Raw genomic sequence first — 10,461 nt, forward strand, 5'->3', positions numbered from 1 at the left:
TGAGGTGTGAGTCATCACAGTCAAAAGAGCTAATCAGGTTAGCAGATTTTATGCTGAATACATTTGATATAATTTTTAAGTTTCTCCTCTAAAACTTCAGTTCCCTAGAGAATGATCATTTAGGCAGTTGAGAGATATGATTAAGAACATGAAATGGTTGACATATGGTAAAAATCAAATAATATTCAAGGAAAGAAAAAGGTATTTCTTGAAGCATACTCAAGGCTTCTCATTTAATAATGTAGATTTATGATTTTACTTTACCTTCTTCCCCTGCTCCCTCATAATTGAAAGATATTAGGCATTAGAAAGTTAAATACAAAAGCCCAAGCACCAAACACAGGCACCTCAGTGGTTTATCAATTTGTCTTCCACATCGTATAACAACGCATTCAACAATCCACGCATCAGACTATCCATTTTAAGTGCATTCTTACAAATATCATGATAAAAGTTTTATCTGTTGCAAGTTAAAAGTACCAAAGCCTCATTAGAAAGACTTCCAGCTACTTTATATGACTTTAATCTACATAAATCAGGAACCTCAGCTCAAATTCTTTAATAAAATAGCTGCTTTGTACAGTATCCTTACCTTCATGAAGCTAAAGTAAAACAAAAGCTCACTCAGACAATATTCACTTCTACTTTTCTACTCAAAAGAGAACACTTTGTGCTCATCTCCCGTTATTTTAAGAGACTGATTTTTGTTAGGTGCTGTTGCACTTGATTGTCTCAGTTGGTTGAACTAGAACTTTCCATCACCTGCTGGGACTCTTTAGCTAGCAAGGACCTTTTACAAGGAAATCTCTCGTGATTAGTTTATAAATACTCCTCCTTCAACAATGCTGCAGCTAGAGGAATTTCTTTGTGCATTATAGTATGCCGCATTAGTTAAATGTATTACCTTTCAACAGAGCTCTGATCTTGGCTCTGCTTTGGGTAAAGGAGCATCACTAGCAGCTATTACCTTTGCTAGACTTAGGAGTTACGCAATTGCTATGATCCTGCTCTTCAGAGAGCTCAGTGGCAAAGCTCTGGGGCTCTGCTGCTGTGCAGCCTCACCCAAACACTTCAACTTAATGTACTTCCCAAGGCTGGCTTCCTTATTTCTCCATGTCTTATTCAGCTCTTTGATTTGGTTTTTCTTTTCCCTGATAAAGTTTCATTTAATTTGCTTTCTATTGCTAATGACTTTTTAAAGACTCAGTTCCCAGGTATGTTTCTAACTGCTCCTGTGCTGGCTTGCGATGATTATATCTATGGGTTACTGCACAATTTGCCTAAAATTTACATTGCTTTCTTGCATGTTAATTAGGCTGAAGAAAGGTTGAGAAGTTTTTCTGGGCATATTGGGGGATGTAGCCCTCTCTTTTAGCAGCTCAGAGACAGGAACAGGTAGAAACAGGTGCTTGGTGAGGCAAATGGAGATAGACCCTGCTAAGAAGTCTTTGCTGCATTTTCTTGTCTCTTGATTCAAACAACATAGCAAAATTCTTACAGAGGGTTGAGTTTGGGATCTGTCATATAATCTTACTTTTAGAATAAAGTAAGAATGAGACCTGTGCCTGTAGTGAATTGAATAGAGAATAAAAAACCTGCAATATATTTCTTTAGGGATATCCTGTCAGAGTATCTTCTGTGTTTTCAACGTCACTACCTTTTGCAACGGGTTGTTAAAGCTGCTGTTAAACAACTGATGCACTGGAGCAATAGTTTATGGTACATCAGTGGTATCAGCAGGGACAAAATTAAGCCATGTTCCTGATTTGGGTTTTGTGCAGGAGAATGAGAAGAAGATGAGAAATCCTTCTACGTAAATGATGTGGGCCTTCCTAAAAGGCATACCAGGATAACTGAATAGATAAATACAAGCAATTAAAATGCTTTAATGAATGAAAAAAATAATTAAATCACAAAAATAAACCTGCAGAAGATAGAAGTACTTGGATTTGTTGTCTTTTTTGGTCCTTCTAGACTACTATTTAAATACATAAGGATCTATTATTTTCAATGTTCTGGTCTTGAATTCTGTGTCATTGCCTTAAAAACATCTAATGAAAAGATAATACTTACGCTATAGGAATGAGTAAGCGCACACCTTCAAGGATAGGCTTTTCATTATGTTAAAATGCCTGAGGGAATCCAAAATCTGCTCGTTCACAGTCTGCCTTACAGATACCTAATGGTTTGGTGAGAGGAACGGTAGTTTATAAACAGTTGGATGGAGAATTGTCATTGTATGGATTATTCTTGTTTAAAACATACAGTATAGTCTCCACCTTATTTTTGTACTTATATACATTTTTATTTCTATTTGAGTATTTAAGTCTCTTAAGTCTTTATCCTCCGAATTTTCTCCTGTTGTGATGAGCAAATTCAAGCCCTACGCTAGCAGAAAGTGCTTTTCCTGAGTTAGTGAGATCAAACTTCATTTTCATCAAGATGCAGAAAGAAAAGGGACAGCTGATTAAATATTGAATTATTAATGCAGTGATGTCCCAAATAAATACAATTCAGTAAAGAGGTAAACTTATCTCTTTTGAAGGGGGTTGTTTTTCTCAAACCATTTGTGTCATCTCATGTAGGACAAAACCAGAAAAGCAGTTTCCCAGGGATGTGGATTGTGTTCCTGAAACCTTCATCTACAGATATTTAATGCCTCTTAAACATAAACTAATTTCCCAGTGAGGAAAAGAAAATATTCTGATTCTGCAAAAGTCTTAGCCATTCTTCAGAAGAAAATTAAACTTACACAATCCACAACCAGATCAGTCAGATTGATCTCCCAGCCCCTAGAAAATGGGTTTAGGGTATCTCGGATGCTCAATTTCAGCAGATTTTGAGTGCTAAAGGATTCAAAAGGCTTCGATATTTTACTTTTTTTTTTCAGATTTCATTTAAGTAAGTAGAAAGAAAACAAACAAAACTATCAAACTGCTACAATTTCTACACGGTGAAACACTGCAGTGGGAACTCCTTCCCTAGTACACATCAAAGAAACTGCATTTGGGATTTTCCATCCACAGGAAATGCTTTGATTTGCACTATGTCAGAATGTGAGAATCCAACCCCAGGAACTCCACATGAATCCGAGGTTTATTTATTCTGATGCTTGTAGAACTCCTGGGTAAAATGTTCCCCACAGCCCAACATAAGAGCTCAAGGTCAGGTAGCCACAGATCTAGGTGGAAGCAGAAAGGAACTGCTATTTCAGCAACTGTTGTGGCTGAGATGGAGATGAGGACTTGGGCTGGGAGGTACAGCTACTGGACAGGGGTAAGTTTCTTGTCCAAAAACAATGCCAAATATTTCTCAAAATTCTCAAACATTTCTCAAAACTGAGCATAAACTCTGAAAACTCCTCCCATACTTTCACTCTGTCCCATTTCAGGAATCTATCTTCAAAGCAAAGCAGGCACTTTATCAAGCTGAAATTTCATTAAGCAGAAATATAACATGATTGGAAGTGCTCTCTTGCCTTCCTATTTCATCAGCTGAGAACTGCTGATGTACCAGAACCCTTAAGAACTTGCTGAGTTAACAGCAGATACTTTGTAAATCATGTATTCCCCTATTTTCTTCTTGAATCTAAGTAATATACATATATAGATATAATTGTTGCTACACTTTTTTCACTTAATCTCTTACAGCTATTGAATTCGTGCATTTCACAAGGAATTTGCTGCCCTCTAGTGATCAGTTGTGTAAAACGTTCTTCAAGAGCTTTGCTAAGGGCACATATAGGTGTTTGGATATTTATTTCTTAAGCTGTGAACCTTTATAGTGCAACTCATGAAAATATGCGTGTCTTGTATTGCAATAATACTGGCTAAAAAGGATACTGCTATTGTTATTGTGAAAAGCCTGAAGCCCTTCACACCGTATTGTTTGTTATCTTCTCCTTTATAGAAAGCATGAAAATGGATGTGTGCTTTTAAGAATGATGTGTAAGCATATTCTTTGTAATGTTTCATATAATATTATGGGGTTTATGCAATACTGGATAGCAACTTATATTGCTTTGATCTCATGCTGCATAGTTCTGTCACACTGAAGACCGTGAGTGAATGCCCTCATCTCTGGACTTTGCTTTTCATTAGTTGGGAAGCAAAATCATGCAACTAAAGCTTTTTAGCAATGAATTAAGTGTATAATATACTTACTGCCTTAAGGATCCAGAAAACTTCCTGCTGACATCTCAGAGAACAAACTAGAAACCTTCTGCCTTGTCAGCTTTCTGGTTGTCAAGGCAGAAAGATACTTGCTTTCCTTACCCTTCTTATGAGTGTCACTAATCTGTCTTGAAAGATAATAGGGCCAATTGCTTACAATATTGAATTGTAAAGCGTTGTCTGGCAAAAAAATATATAGTAAAAGCCTCTGTCAAAGCAAGAATGTATCCTGGCATGGTAAAGACACAAGCAGTTAGCAAGGCCTGCATTCACCAGATGAATTCAGTATTTACATAGCTGCTGCTGGAAAGCACAGAGACGCTATTGAGACTGCAGCATGTGTGAGTTTACCAAAACAGAGTAGTGGTTGAAGAACTGTCTTTGTGTTTGCTACAGCAGCTACTGAGATCCAGGAAGAGCTTCCTGAAATATCGACCCATAGCTGTTCACATCATAAACCGAAGGTTTTGCTACAGTTTCACAGTTAACACACTGAAACCTTTGACCTTGGTGGGACTGTGAATTTGTTCTGGTATTTCATCTCTGGCTAAGGGACATGCAGAGGGCCAGCAGCAGGTTCTGCACTCACATGAAGGTCCTGAAGTTTCTGTCTGGCACAAATCAGTTCTTGAGGGGAATCTGAGCAGGTCTGGATGATGAAAGCTGATGCTAGTTTCAATGACAAGGTGAGAAAATATGCTTCAGGAGATTGCCCCATGCTCATTTTTGTGCTTCTCTTAAAACAGGATTTCAGTGGTGACAGTGATTGCCAGTTTAATAGCAGTAACATGGGATTAGGCATTCAGTCTTAAGCACTTATCTTCAGTTTATCTTCTTTGAGATAGAGCTCTAATGCAAAGATTGAAAATCCATGTAAATATTATTGTTGGCTTCAACATTCAATATCCCTTCTCAGATATCTTCTACAATGGTTTGTCAGACCATGCTTAAGTGGAAAATAGGTAGCAGCAAAGTCTGCGCTGTTCCTACCAACAGGGTCATATATTCTGCTTCCTCCTTACAGAAGAAACACAGTCATCTAGAGAGCAATTCTGTAAATGTGAAAACCACTAAGTTTTCTGGCTTGCTGTTCAATTTACTCACTGGACAGTGTGTATAATCCTTAAATAATCTCTTGGGCTCTATAATTCATGAAATCAACATGGCTGATCTGTAGCTGAATAGAAACACTCCTGTCTCGGCAGATCAAACTTACTTTTTTAATTGCTCAGAAGGAATTAGTTTGATCCCTTTTTAAAAAGAAATCTTGTCACCTACTTAATTGCTTTTTGCACTGAAGTCTTTAAGTAGGTGTCACTGAAATCTTTCCCACACACAAGCCTGTAATTCTGCAAAGACTAGAAATGACTGGGGTTTAGCATATTACAAATTGATTTCAAAACACAAGAGGAAAACCAAAGTATAGAAAATTGAGAAATCTAAAACCAGTTTTAAACCAAATGTTCTGTCTGCTTATTAAGGCCACATTTTGCTGCAGTTAGAAGAAACTCCTAAAAACTGTGGTTTGTCTGATGTCGAGTTCATGTGCCTGGGTTTGGCATCAGTCTGTACTGCTTAAAGCAACACTAATCCAGAGGATTTCCACAGAATGCACTGCACAAAACACCTCTGGGCAGAGCTCGTTCAGCTCTTCATCCATCTGCATTCCACAAGCATCCATCTGCAGTCCCATGAAAGAACTTTCTGTGGGTGTCTGAGTGAGACTGTGTTGGACACCAAAGGCTCTTGACTTAGCTGCAGAAAACAATTCCTCCAGTCTATGATCACTGCTTCTTAGAAACATGCCCATATGAGGGTGCACTGGCCCTATGCTGGTCTGGATGATGCAATATAGGATAGAGCTACCAGAGAGTCACAATCAGGTATTCAATCAGAGACTGCTTTGTTATTACTGTATACTAAACCCTTGTATCTTCCTTTTACTGGATCTTATAGCTCCTCAGATGAGGCAAGCATTTAACCTTAGAAAGCAATAGAAGAATGTGTGTGTATATATATATCTATATATATCTATATATATATATAAGAACAATGTGCATTTATCTAAATTAATACAGGAAAAAGTAGTGCACAATACAGTGAAAATCTTGGACGTCTTATGTGCTGACCCAATATTCCTGTACGGTTCTGGATAAAAAAGTCACATGAGTGACTGAGCCAAAATTGAGGCAATTAACCCAAGGACTGGATTGTATAGAAGTGCAAAGACTTCAGGCAATCCAGAAAGGCAGCCATAAAGAACACAGCTCTGCTCCTTTACATCCTTGGCCACAGAAGCATGTTCATGTACTAAAATGTTGACTTCAAAGGAGGTTACAACATCTTACGTTTGTCTGCTTAGCTAGTCTTTGATTTTGTTTAGAATAGCTTTTCATGTGTTAGACAAGCTAGTCAGAGAGGAAAGACAAAAAATGTGTCCAAGAAAATATATTCTTATTATGTTACTGGAAGAGCATAGTAATAGTAAGAAGAATTGAAAAGAAATAATAAGTGGGCCATGGTTTTACATACCTACAACAATGATGTGTTTACATAAACCATTTCCTGCTGGTTCATTTACAGAAGCAAGCAGGGTGTTAAAACCTGACTGGACTTGCCCCATCACATTGCTGCAGCTACTGCAGAAGACTCCCAGAGCCTTTTGCATTTCTAATGAGCTAGTGTCTGCCTGATTGATTAAGGTCCTTATAGTCTCCATCAATAAATTAATTGAGCTGAGTCAGTTTGGGCTCTGAAGCTCTTCTCAGAAATGAACTCTCATTAAGGATAAATACTCAGTAAATTGTAAGTATAGTGCAAGAATCCAGAAAGTGCACTGGTTAAACTCTGGAGATGAGCTCAAGCTAGGAATACAGGTAGAAATAAACATCCATCCCCTTGTCATCCAGGGCAACAAGTGTAAACAGACGTGATGTGGGAATTTTCACTGCGCAATATACTTACAGTGTCTGCTGTTATTTTTACGTGAATACAAGAGCTGACTGCTGTACTGAAAGCTTTGGATACAACTTCATAGATGTTCATTACCTCCCACTATTTGAATCTTAATATATTATGTAGAGGCAAATTGTTTCTTAAAAATTGCTTAATAATTCCGTTTGCTTTGCTTTAATGGTAGAACAGCAAGCCTTATGGAGAAGAAGGCAGTAGATGTGATCGCTCTTGACTGCAGTGAACTTCAGTGGGAAGTTTGCATGACATTTTTTGAAACAAGCTAACTTTTGCCTTGATAAAACTTCCATGGGTGGGTATGAAACTTGTCAATGAAAGCATTCAAGTAGCTCTCAGCAGTTTGGTGTCAAAATGCAAGACGTACATCCTGTCTCCTGTTCTGTTCAATGTGTGTGTAATGCAGACAGCACAAAATCTGCAATTCTTCTTCAGAAGGTTGGAGGATGGGGTTAGAACTAGGTGTAATCTCAGGAAAGCAGAGATTTGGGGTATGTGGGTAACACTGGCTGGAGAAGAATTATGTGGGATGATGGCACAACACAGGACGAATCTGAGTTAGCAGCATCCTGCTGCAACAACAACGTGAAGGTGTATAAGCAACCTAGCCTAAAATATAGGGAGTATTCTTCTCTGATCCATGCTGGAATACTCTTTTGGAGTTAATGTGCTGAATGTGACCTATTTGAAAACAGTCTTGGTGGAAACTGTAATAATTCACTCAGAAGCCTTACAACAGACTTAGAAAGACTGGAAGAGCTGAGGTTAGATAGACCGAAGGAAAGACTGAGACACACAGAGTGAAATACTGAAAACCCTATTGAAAAAAAAGCAAAGGGAATAGCTTGTTCTCCATGTCTGTGGCTGACAGGACAAGTAATGGGCCAAAAAAGCCCAAGAATCTAGGTGTGATCTGTATTTTTAAAGGTGACTTTATGCAGAAACTGAAGTCATCCTATAACCCCAAATTCTCTTTCTCAATAAATGAGCAGTCTTCATCCAGAAGTTGCTTCCAAGCAAGATGTGTTTCACTTTTAATAACAGAGATTGCAGTACCACTCACCAGAGTCCTGACTCCTGTCTAGCCTGCTCTGCAAGGCCCTTTAAATGCAGCAGCGAAGTACAGTCTGTGCAGAACTGGACCGTTTTACTTCAACTCTAATTCTTCTTTTGCCCAGGGCTCATCTTGTCTGATCACTTTTTCCTTCTCTTTTATCTCTCATCTAAGAATAATACCATTTACTACTCCTACACTTGTCAAGAAACTAAAAAATATTGTCCTCACAGTTTGATAAGAGAAATGGTGCAGCTGCTGCCAATAAATGCATTTTGAAGAGCTGGAGAAATACAAGGACATAAATTTAACTAAGAGGCAGTCTTGCAGAAGGCCTGGAGCACAGCTTACTCATGGCCAGAGAATCCAAGAGACCCCCAGAGACAGCTTTACTGCTGCATATTTAACTGCTGTAGAGAGATGCTGATGCTGGTTATTTGGAAGCACCAGTGTTTTCCAGTCTGAAATTCCCTCTTTACTCCTTATCTAGGGTCACATAACAAGAGGAATTTGCTCTGAGCACTTAAATCATGCTGGGAAGGCTCAGAGCAATTCCATTTCAGCAGTTTACAAGTTGTTGTACATAAGCTAATAATGATGGATGAGTTTAATACTCCACTGTTCTACTTTACAGCAATTTACTGGGGGTAGTACACGAACAAGCAAAGCCTGAGAGTTGTTCTCCTTCAGTCGTCTGTTTGATTAGTGATTATTGCTGGACTAGGCACATAAAATAATCCAATTAAGTCTTTCAGGGTTCAAAATCAAACAGCAGTCCTTTAATCTCTTCAAGGAGCTCTGTCAGACCTATATATTAGGATAAAGCTTCCTTTTTCTTTCAAAAATAGCTGTTACATTCATTGTAAGTTTCATCAGAGTCCAGCTAAAATCAAGGTTTCCTACTTCATGTAGAAATATGATATTCTGACAGGTTTCTTTCATCCCAATTGAAAATCTAAACTCAATATTATCTATTAAATGGTAATTAAAAAAAATTGAATGCCATCATCACAGCTTCCCTTTAATGCTGCAGCATTTAGAAACTGTATGATATGCAGGTTTTTAATTATCTTGAGGTCAACCTTGGATGAAAATTATTCACTCCCAGTCACTAATTTCAGCCAAAGCAATATTTCCCAAGAAAATCTAATCTATCAAAAAGCTTTGAGCCAGTATAAGCAGTACCTTGAAGGAACTGCCCCACTACTTTACCTTCTTCTCTCTCATACTTTTATCTGTCTATGGCTCTTGTCTTATGTACTGTGACTGTAGCAAGGATAGGGCAAGAGAGATGCTCCCTTGAGGAGGATGCCAAATAAAGGGCATTATGTCCAAGCTCAATACCACTGATGGATCTTGGATGGGGCAGGTGGGTGCAATAAGTGAAAGGAGCCCTTGGGAAGCTGGGCTCCAGAGATCAACCTCTTAACCTCTTACTTGGACTCTGTGGTGTCGGTCAGCCTTTCATGGCTGCCAGGTTATATCCCATGTCTTAGCCTACGTCTGGGCCTCCCAGGCACTAACTCTGTTTTAGCAGCAAGAACGTCCATGAGAAGGGGTAAGGAAATTATTTCCACAGTGTAGTTTAGAATGGAAGTAACAAGATATTCAGATGGAATAGCAACGATAAATTACATGGGCTCTGCTTCTAACTTTGATTCACGGCAAAAGAGAAAAGAAAGGGTTTAGTGCAAGTAACTGGACTGATATGGGCTCTCTACCTCTGCTTATCATAGAATCACACTTGAGTCACTGCCCAGGACTGTCAGAGGCAGAAGAGGTACTTGGCAGTATCAGCAGCATAATTCTAAGTGAAGCAGACATCTCTCCTACAATTAGATGGTCTGTGCCCCCTCCCCTTTCTCTTTTCCCTGCCTCCATCCCCTTGGAGCAACCATATTTTTTACAGAGGATTTTGAAAGCTTCCCTTTGAGAAATGATTGGGTTTAGCTGGATGCTTAAAGTTCTCAATTCATTCTTCTCTTGGTTTTGTAGACATCAAGTTATTCTTCAGTAAGACAGATTTTGATCATCAGGAGACTGGAGATTGTAGCACTTGATAGTGAATGAGGGAAGAGCACTGTCTTAAATTCTCTGTGCATTGTTTCATCTTCACATTTTATGGGTTTCTTTAATATTATCTGCCTAAAATTACAACCCATGGTGTGAAATTTGGCATGGTAGCTGCAGGTTTGGGCCAGGTAGGTGTGGGAAAGTGCTGTGAAAGCTTTTTGTAGCTTGGGAAGGAGTGCCTGCAAGTATTAT

This window comes from Pezoporus flaviventris, unplaced genomic scaffold (assembly GCF_033815535.1).
Source record: "Pezoporus flaviventris isolate CSIRO_AGI_PZ_B2104156 unplaced genomic scaffold, CSIRO_AGI_Pfla_v1 ptg000002l, whole genome shotgun sequence".
Classification (NCBI taxonomy): domain Eukaryota; kingdom Metazoa; phylum Chordata; class Aves; order Psittaciformes; family Psittacidae; genus Pezoporus; species Pezoporus flaviventris.